Source organism: Hermetia illucens, chromosome 1 (genome assembly GCF_905115235.1).
Source record: "Hermetia illucens chromosome 1, iHerIll2.2.curated.20191125, whole genome shotgun sequence".
NCBI lineage: Eukaryota > Metazoa > Arthropoda > Insecta > Diptera > Stratiomyidae > Hermetia > Hermetia illucens.
The window spans coordinates 213,836,979-213,846,693 of NC_051849.1; the positions used below are offsets into that span (position 1 = coordinate 213,836,979).

The window sequence follows — 9,715 nt, forward strand, 5'->3', positions numbered from 1 at the left end:
TGGGCCGAGCTTACGATCAAAAGAAGTGGCTTACCCGATCCAGGTGAACCGACCCCTCCACTTGAAGGGACCAAAGCTGAGGAAGAGAAGAAGCAGCACATGACAGGCACTTTCCTTTATGACCATGCCGAAATTAAAAATATTTAATAACTGTTCCCTGACGTAAACCCAGCTTCGTTGCAGATGTTTTTAAAGCATCTGCTTTTGCTTTGCTTGATGGCTTTTCGCAAATCATGCCTTAATTGTTTGAATGTGAAGAGCAGCTCCTGAAAGTCCAATCTTCTCCTCGAACGTTGGACGCTTCTTCGGGCTTGCAGGCACTTTGCTCTCAGCGTCACAGTAGCATGGTGAGCTTCTTCTGCTAGGAACTCTTCTCGGCATTGAAGATTGAATTAGCTGGTCAACTTCTCTGCACCATACTGGCGGAGTTCATTACCAAGTCAAACGCATGTTCATCGAAGAGGCTATCCTTCCATTTTGGATACTTTGAAATTCTATGCCATTCTATGCTCTTTGATTTCAAACACGACCGCCTGATGATCACTGTTGGTGAGTTCTTCGTTAACATACCACCTCAACTTAGGCGGAAGCGAAAAGCTGGCGAAAATTATGTCTATAATCGAACCCATACCAGCTTTGCGATAGGTGTTTGCCTCACCGTTATTTGCAATTCCCAATTCCAAAGACGCAAACGTTTCCAGTAGCCTTCAATCTCTGACGTTAGTATGCTTGCTACCCCACTCTGTTGCCCATGCGTTGAAGTCACCGCCGATAACTAGTGGACCCTTAGTGTTTGCATCTGTCACCATATGGTCTACCATTGTCTGGAATTCTTCTATTGTCCAACTAGGTCTTGCACAGCAGCTGTAAAAGTTGATGCCGTTTTTTTTCGATTTCTAGGAACGCTTGCTCCTCGCATGCTCACATAGCGGCCTATTTACTCTTATCATGAATCCATGCACTTTTATCTGGTATTTTGTATGATTCGCTGATTAAAACCACGTCCGATCTCTCGTCTACTATAGTTTGTGCCACGAAATCCTGAGCCACCTCGCAACGATTGAGGTTTATCTGTATTACCTTCATGTTGATTTCGTAGTATTCAAGGCCCTTCTGAACACTCGACATTTACTACTGTCAGCTATGTGGCTAGCATCTGTTGCCTGGTCTTTTTTATAGAACATACATTATGGTGCATTATCGTAGTCCTTCGCTATATGGCCTTCAACTCCGCATCTCCTGCATAGCTTGGAACGATCTTCCTCATTTGAAACACTGTAATCATCGCCTGTTCCCGGATGCGACGGACAACCCAACCTACTTTTATTTTTCCTACTTCCAAAAACTTCTTCGCGCTTTCTGCAGGAAGGACAAGCGCCGCTAAGGTTCATGCTTCCCCGATTTTAAACTGAGAGCGAATCGCCGCGACTATGTCCTCCTTGGTAGTAATTTCATCGATGTTTTTACATTCGATGGTAATGCGATGGACTAGGGTTCTAACCTCTACTTGTACGCCTAGGGCTTCTCCAATGGTCCATCTGAACTCAGCTGATTTTTCTCCTATTTCGGTAAGTTTTAGCAATAGATCCCCGTTTTGAGTCCTTCTAATTTTGGACACCATTTTGCCCATTTTCACCAATTTAGGGTCGGTTTTTAAGTCCGCATACGACATTTCCTCCGTTTTCTTAATCAAAATAACGTCGGGCCTCGGTTTTTTTAATTCTTTGCTTTCCTTCGCCATCTGTTTCTAGGTAACTACTTCTCTATCGTCCATCCGTTTTAGGTTTGTAACAATTGCATTCTCCATTCGCGGCTTCTGTGTCATTTCTTTCGTGCGTCTCGAGTTCGAGGAGTCCACATTCGGGATATTGTTACTCTTTACCGCGGAAGCCTTTTATCCTGGAGTTATTTTTCTCAATCGCTTCTTTCTTTTCAATCTCCGTAAATTTATAAAGAGCCCTAATACTCTCATTGTTTGATAAATGAAACGTCTTTTTTCGACCTCCAACATCTCGACCAATTTTTTAATTTGCCCACTGAGTTTGTGGAAATAAGTCCACGTACATATTCACGTTCATTGGCGTTTGGGATTCGCATTCGCTGACGCTCCGTTGTGTGTCCGGGTGTGTAATCACTAAGTGATCCCATGGTTATCTATGTAATCAAAGAAGACATGCCCGGGTTGACGCAAGCCCTTATGGGATCTAACGCTCAGCTGGATTGGTGCTAATCAGGTATAGTCCATTTGAACCTACACCACCAACCTAATGGTGACGAAACATTGAGGGTTTCAACGGGAAGGAGGCGTTCACAACATTCACCTGAATGGCATTTTGGTAAGATTTCACCTTACGTACTCAGGTAACAAATGTGGATTTTTTTCAGAATCCTGCAAAAGTCAGCCCAAAATCAACGATCCAAATTGTATTCCAGGGACGTGTGCCATGCACTTTGCGCTCGTTAGGTTTATTTTCAGGTTGACCTTTCCATAGCTTAAGACCTTGTTTTCCGGCGCAAGGAACCCGCCGGGACCCTTTCTCGTTAGTTGCAGATGCATTGCCCAACGGTTACCACGTGGAGGTGAGAGTAGGATTTGGTAGCAGAGCTGTAGGTGGTAAATAAGAGTGGATTTCTCAGTTTTTGATCGCCATGCGGCCCACTACGCTGAGACTTGTTCTGCAGTTTGCACGCTTTGAGATCCAAACATGAAATTATTTTTTAATTATGTGCTATAATCTCACACGAACTGCGAAAAAAAACTTGTCATGCAACCTATCATATGCTTTTCCCGAATTAACTCATTTCCCCTATTTGGAATTAGTTCATTTCATTAATCTAATCAAAGTAATCTAATAAAGTGATACGATGAACGCGTTTGATTGACGCTTTGTTGTCTATTTTAGTATGTACGCCTTTCAACCAAGCTGGAGAGAAGCTCCCTATTCTTACCACCACCAAATTAGATCTACTTCTCAATTGCGTTTTGTTATGTGTTAAAAGAAGCGAGTTATTGCGCATAAACATGCTAATTCTGGAATTCTTGGCTGATATTATCGTTAAACTTGATCTTATGCTGGCTGGGGTACTGACTTTAGTCATAGTATTAGAAGGTATATAACACCAAAATGCGGGCCTTATTTGATTTGCGTTTTTTTAAAGATGTTTTCTTTCTTTTCCACAGAAGTTAGTTCTAGGAAGATGCCACAAACGAAACGAAATGGAGAAAGTAGTTGTATAAATTCCGATTGCAGCTAATAAGGCCAATACAAGAGTGGTAAAAGGCGAGTTTCTTCTTTTCATTCTTTATTGACTGTAGCAGTTAAGGCGACTTTATAAAAACCATGAATAAACACGAACTGCAAAATGATTTTTTTTGAATCTGCATTTGGCCGTAACTGGCAGAATTTTCCATCGGGAGAAGGTATACTCTTTATTTCCCAAGGATCTTCCAAAGATCCAAAGGCTATCATCCATCTTAGATTTTACAATTCGCTTAACACCATCATTTGAACGACATGCACCTTACTTCGTGAGAATTGAAGTTAAAGTTAGAATCACACGGGACTGTAGAAGACATCACAAGGTTCATGAATATTAAGAGGATTTGGAGCGAAGTTATAGCTTTAAAGTCCGACTTACTGTCAAAGAAAATTGGATTTTTCAAAGTGCAACAGTCCATATTCTCTCTAAGAGTCAGGCGGCATTAAAAACTGTTGTGTCACACCAAAACATATCTAAACTGGTATGGGAATGTCAGCAAAACCTCAGAGCTGTGATGGTGATCATAGGAGTGACCCTGTCGCCCTTCTTGTTAAGGAACGTAAAGCCATCTACGATTTTTCGCGTACTTTGATAGGACGTGCGATAAGCCAACATGTGGCATAATCTAATCATGCAATGTGTTACTGGCAGACATCAGGAAAACCCTAACAAAAGCCTAAAAATCTGTACCGAATTTTGAAATAGAGAGATGACCATAGATGCTGGAGCTAACCCGAATGCTAGCACATATCTTGACTCAATACTAAAAGCCCGGTTGATACCATCCAAAATTTCAATCCCAACGGAGCTAAATGGCATAACAAGAGCGGGGACTAAATCACAAAAACCTAAAGCGCGCAAGATCAACGGGAAAGGACTAGCCCTGAGCCGATTCAGGCATCTACGCAACGAGTGGCCTCCGTCTTCCTTTCCTCTTCATGGGGGCCAGATGACATGGCGGCCCACCCCAACCTAAACGTTCGCCCCTGCCGATTCTAACATAATGGGGAGAACCCTAAATAAATGGGAGAACTGACGTTTACCTGGGGAGGTTAGAGCAAAATCAACGCAATTAATTCATAACTACTTTTATAGACTAAAATTACTTTGGAAGAAATCGATGGTTATTTTTTTTTCGCGTTTGCAAAGGTTTTTCTTTTTTTTTAGTAAATATTGTAAAAATTTCGTTAATAATTTAACTTCTAACTCAGCAAAATTTCAACTCTCATCATCATCAACAACGGCACGGCAGAACAACCGATATCGTTCCATATCAGGTAGGGCCTCGTCTTCTTTTTCTACCATAGATATTGCCCTTATAGACTTTCCGGGTGGGATCATCCTTATCCATACGGATTAGGTGACTCGCCCACCGCAACCTGTTGAGCCGGATTTTATCCACAACCTGACGGTCGTGGTATCGATCATCGTTCATCCTCATGTAGGGGGCCAAAAATTCTTCGGAGGATTCTTCTCTCGAACGCAACCAAGAGTTTGCAATTCTTTTTGCTAAGAAACCAGGTCACCGAGGAATACATGAGGACTTGTACAGTAAGAGCTTTGACCCTATGGTGAGACGTTTCGAGCGAAACAGTTTTTGTAAGATAAAATAGGCTCTGTTGGCTGACAACAACCGTGCGCGGATTTCATCGTCATAACTGTTATCGGTTGTGATTTTTGACCCTAGATAGGAGAAATTATCAACGGTCTCAAAGTTGTAGTCTCCTATCTTTATTCTTCCCTTTTGACCAGAACGGTTTGATGTTGATGGTTGGTTGGTTTTTGGTGCTGATGTTGCCACCATATACTTTGTCTTGCCTTCATAAATGTGCAGCCCCAGATCTCGCGCCGATTGCCGCCTGCTCGATCTTGATGAAGGCAGTTTATACGTCTCGGGTCGTTCTTCCCATGATGTCGATATCGTCAGCATAGGCCAGTAGTTGGGTGGACTTAAAGAGGATCGTACCCCTCGCATTTACCTCAGCATCACGGATCACTTTCTCCAGGGCCAGGTTGAAAAGGACACATGATAGGGCATTCCCTTGTCATAGACCGTTGTTGATGTCGAATGGTCTTGAAAGTGATCCTGCTGCTTTTATCTGGCCTCGCACATTGGTCAGGGTCAGCCTAGTCAGTTTTATCAATTTCTTTGGGATACCTAATTCTCTCATGGCCGTGTACAGTTTTACCCTGGCTATGCTATTATAGGCGGTTTTTAAAGTCGATGAAAGGATGATGCAACTGATGTCCATATTCCAACAGTTTTTCCATCGCTTGCCGCAGAGAGAAAATCTGATCTGTTGCTGATTTGTCTGGAGTGAAATCTCTTTGGTGTGGGCCAATGATGTTCTGAGCGTATGGAGCTATCTGACCTAGCAAGATAGCTGAGAATATCTTCTAGATGGTACTCAGCAACGTGATACCTCTATAATTGCTGCACTGTGTGATATCTCCCTTTTTATGTATGAGACAGATAATGCCTCGTTGCCAATCGTCAGGCATTGATTCGCTGTCCCATACCTTGAGCACAACTGATGATGATGAACCACTTGGTGTAACTGGTCGCCTCCATATTTAACCAATTCGGCTGTAATTCCATCGGCTCCTGGCGACTTATGATTTTTTAGCGGATGAATTGCACGAACTGTTTCTCCTAAACTTGGTGGTGGCAGTATTTGTCCGTCGTCTTCAGTTGGCGGGACCTCCAACTCGCCGATGTTCTGGTTGTTCAGTAGCTCATCAAAGTACTCAACCCATCGCTCTAATATGCCCATTCTGTCGGAAATCAGATTTCCGTCTTTGTCTCGGCAGGATGAGCATCGAGGTGTATAAGGCTTCATCCTGCTGACTTGTTGGTAAAACTTTCGCGCTTGGTGCGGTTGCTCCCTGTCTTTTTCACTCGACGACTTTCGTGATAATGTTCTGCGCGTGCATACGTTCTTTGAGAATGCAACATTACTCGGTATGCAGCATTCTTCCATTCCATTGCTAGCATACATTCCCCGACGAACCAAACGTTTCGTTTTTTCTTGCGGCTGGGGTCAAGTATGTTTGTGGCCGTATCAAAGGTAACCCTCTTCACAGGGCGTTGTGAAGATCATTTATTGAGGCTTCATCTCCAAGACATCTGCTAGCTGCTGATACTGCGGCATCCATTCCCCCTTATAGGTGTTACGAAGGGTTGTGTTGTGAATGGCTTCAGTATTCACTCCCACCTGATTATCAGAGGGGATTGTAGGTAGTGTCGTAATTCGAGCCCGGAGCACAAGCAAAGAATCCCTCACGATAACTCTCGTTCACTATAAAAAATCAACCTTTCTCATTAGTAGTGGGTACATCGAACACCACAATCGGTTCAGTCCTACAACAACAGCTGCAAGACAACGAAAGCTTTCTGGTACGGAAAAACGTTACAGCGTTTATGGCAGGGAGCTTCTCGCCATTCACTACAGCATAAAATACTTCAGACATTACCTGGAGACCAGAGATTTCTCAGGCCGGACGGATTACAAGCCCCTTACGTACGCATTCCAGAAGAAAACAGAAAAAGCAACACGGCGACAAACCCGATAACTAAGCTTCATTCTCGGAGTTCACCAACAATATAAAGCATATTCAGGGTGACAAAGACAAAGTTCCTGATCGAGCGTTGTAACAATCAACTTGCTTGCTGCAATCAATGCTGACGAATTTACCAGGGAACACCAAGAGAATCCTGAACTCCAGATACTTTTAAAATCAATCAAACAGAACACCGCTGTAGCTCGAAAGCCTTCCATGCAGTGATCGGAGAAAGATAATGTGCGACACTTCCTTGGGGTTGGATCGAGGTTTTGTTCGAGAGTCTTGCGAATGGTCTTATATGTTATATTGTCTGCCCATAATGGCCCGACGCAATACCAGTCCCGGATCAAACGGCCGCATCCTTTGCAACAGTTTATTTCCCTGTTCCCTGTTTTTATTTTCCTGTTCGGCGTCCCACACACAGTGACTACAGATAAGGGGACCAAATTGGAGTTCATCTTTTCCAAACCCTAACAAAACGAATGGGCCACACAACCCCCTGTCCTCCCGCAGCGAACGGAATACTGGAACGCTGACATCGAGGAATCGATTTTTTTTTACATCAATTGTATCTAGGCATAGTGTAGAATATATGGGCAAAAAATTACAGTGTTAAACAGGTAAAATGTCACATGCCAGGTTTATGTCGATCGCCATAATAAAGCTCGGTATTTATCGATCCAAATGACATTTAAATGACTTCGCTAAAATCATAAGAATTGAAGCCTTTACATGGGTTTCTTCAAGAAACCTAAGGTTTATGGATTAGGTATAGCAGATTAATGGTCAGTTAAGACTTGATGGTTGAAGGTCCGTGAAAAGAAACGCCTCTAACACAAATTTCTCGACGATAAAACGCCTGCTGCAAATTTATAAGAATGCCAACCGGGAAGCAGAGAAAGCGGTCGCTGTCACCCGAGCGAACCATTTCAAAAATCTTTACGATAAACTGGACACTCGGGATGGCGAGAGAGATCTGTATCGACTTGCTAAAAGCCGTGATGAACGCACACAGGATATCGAACACTTCTGTTGTGTTAATGACAAGAACGCTACTTTGCTTACCAACCGTCGAGCCGCAACGGATAGATGGCGAGAATACTTCGAGCAGATTTCAACTGAAGAATTTGCTCATCCTCCACATCCACAATCATTGCCGACATTTGGACCAGTTCCACCAGTCAGCGCAACTGAAATCGAGGAGGCAATAAAACAAATGAAATCGGGGAAAGCAAGAGGACCTGCCGACATGGCATCTGAGCTCTGGAAAGCGAAGAGCTGGGACCCAACACTGTGGCTCAGTGAATTCTTTAACCGGGTTATTCAGGAAGGAAGCACACCATCTGACTGGCAAGAAAGTACCACTGTTCCAGTATGGAAAAAGAAAGGTAGTCCAGCAGAATGTTCAAATTACCGTCCGATCCGGTTACTTTCCCATACCATGAAGATTTTTGAACGCATTCTTGACAACCGTATTCGCGAAATCCTTGAAATAACCGTGAATCAAGCCGGATTTGTCAAGAACTGCGGAACTACTGACGCAATACACGCCGCGCGGTTACTCATGGAGAAACACGGTGCGAAGCATCGCCCTCTTTACATTGCCTTTCTGGATCTAGAGAAAGCGTTTGACCGTGTACCACACGAACTCATCTGGTATGTTTTACGACAACACTTCGTGCCAGAAGAACTCGTGCGCTGGGTTCAATTGCTCTACCACGATCCAAAAAGTAAAGTTCGATGTATGGCGGGTGTATCAAAACCGCTTCGTGTCTCTGTTGGAGTTCATCAAGGAAGTGCCCTCTCACCACTCCTCTTTGTCCTTGTTATGGACACCGTCACACGGGATATCCAACGTCCGGCGCCCTACACACTGCTTTATGCAGATGATGTTTTCCTAGCATCTGATAGCAAAAATGATCTTGAGCAACTTGTCCAAAAATGGAATGATCGCCTCATGCAACACGGTCTCAGATTGAATTTAAACAAAACTGAATTTTTGACGACCGATCCCCATGAAACAGGCACAATCACTGTCAGCGGCAGTGATCTGCCCAGAACTGAGCGATTTAAATACCTCGGGTCAACGCTATCAGCCAATGGAGAACTGAGTTATGAAATTGCTTCACGCATTAACGCAACCTGGATGAAGTGGCGTTCCACAACTGGTGTCCTTTGTGATCGACGTATCAACGAACGTCTCAAATCTAAAATTTACCGCAATGTCGTCCGTCCTGTCGCTCTCTATGGTTCTGAGTGTTGGCCGACCATAAAAGACAATGAACGGCGTCTTGCGGTAATGGAGACGAAGATGCTACGTTGGACTAGTGGCGTCACACGTTTAGATCACATCCGAAATGAGGATATCCGCGATCATTATGGGGTTGCACCGATCGTGGAAAAGTTGCGAGAGAGGCGTCTTCGATGGTATGGTCACGCAATTCGTGCAAACGAGAATTCACTTGCAAAGATTGGTCTGAACATCGAAGTCGATGGTAAACGACCAAAAGGCAGACCTAAGCAACAGTGGCTTGATACGCTGGATGGGGATCTGAAAGCCTCGAGATTGCACCCAGATCAGGCATTCGATAGAGCCAGATGGCGAATCCGATCACGACGAGACGACCCCGCTTGTAAACGGGGCAAAGGCTGAAGAAAAAGAAGAAGAAGACTTGATGGTTGAAAATCGCATTCTACGTTTTAAAAGCGTTTTTCTCGAAACTGCATGTTGAAAATCTGTTGTCACTTTAACCCAAAATCCATCCAATGAAATTCTTTGAAATTTTCACGACTTAGAACATATTTCTACGGTTCGAAAAATAGGATAATTTACAGAAAAAAAGTTTAACAAGGCACTAAAAATTTAGCTTCCAATATTTTTTAATAATCC

The 9,715-nt window shown here is 43.5% G+C and overlaps 1 long non-coding RNA gene across 1 annotated transcript; it reads left to right on the top strand.

Moving 5' to 3' along the window:
* Positions 1-2,849: 2,849 nt before the first annotated feature.
* LOC119646235 lies at positions 2,850-3,367 on the top strand. Its single transcript, XR_005248702.1, has 2 exons — positions 2,850-3,110; positions 3,182-3,367. It is a non-coding gene; the product is annotated as an uncharacterized LOC119646235 (long non-coding RNA).
* The last annotated feature ends 6,348 nt before the right edge of the window (positions 3,368-9,715 follow it).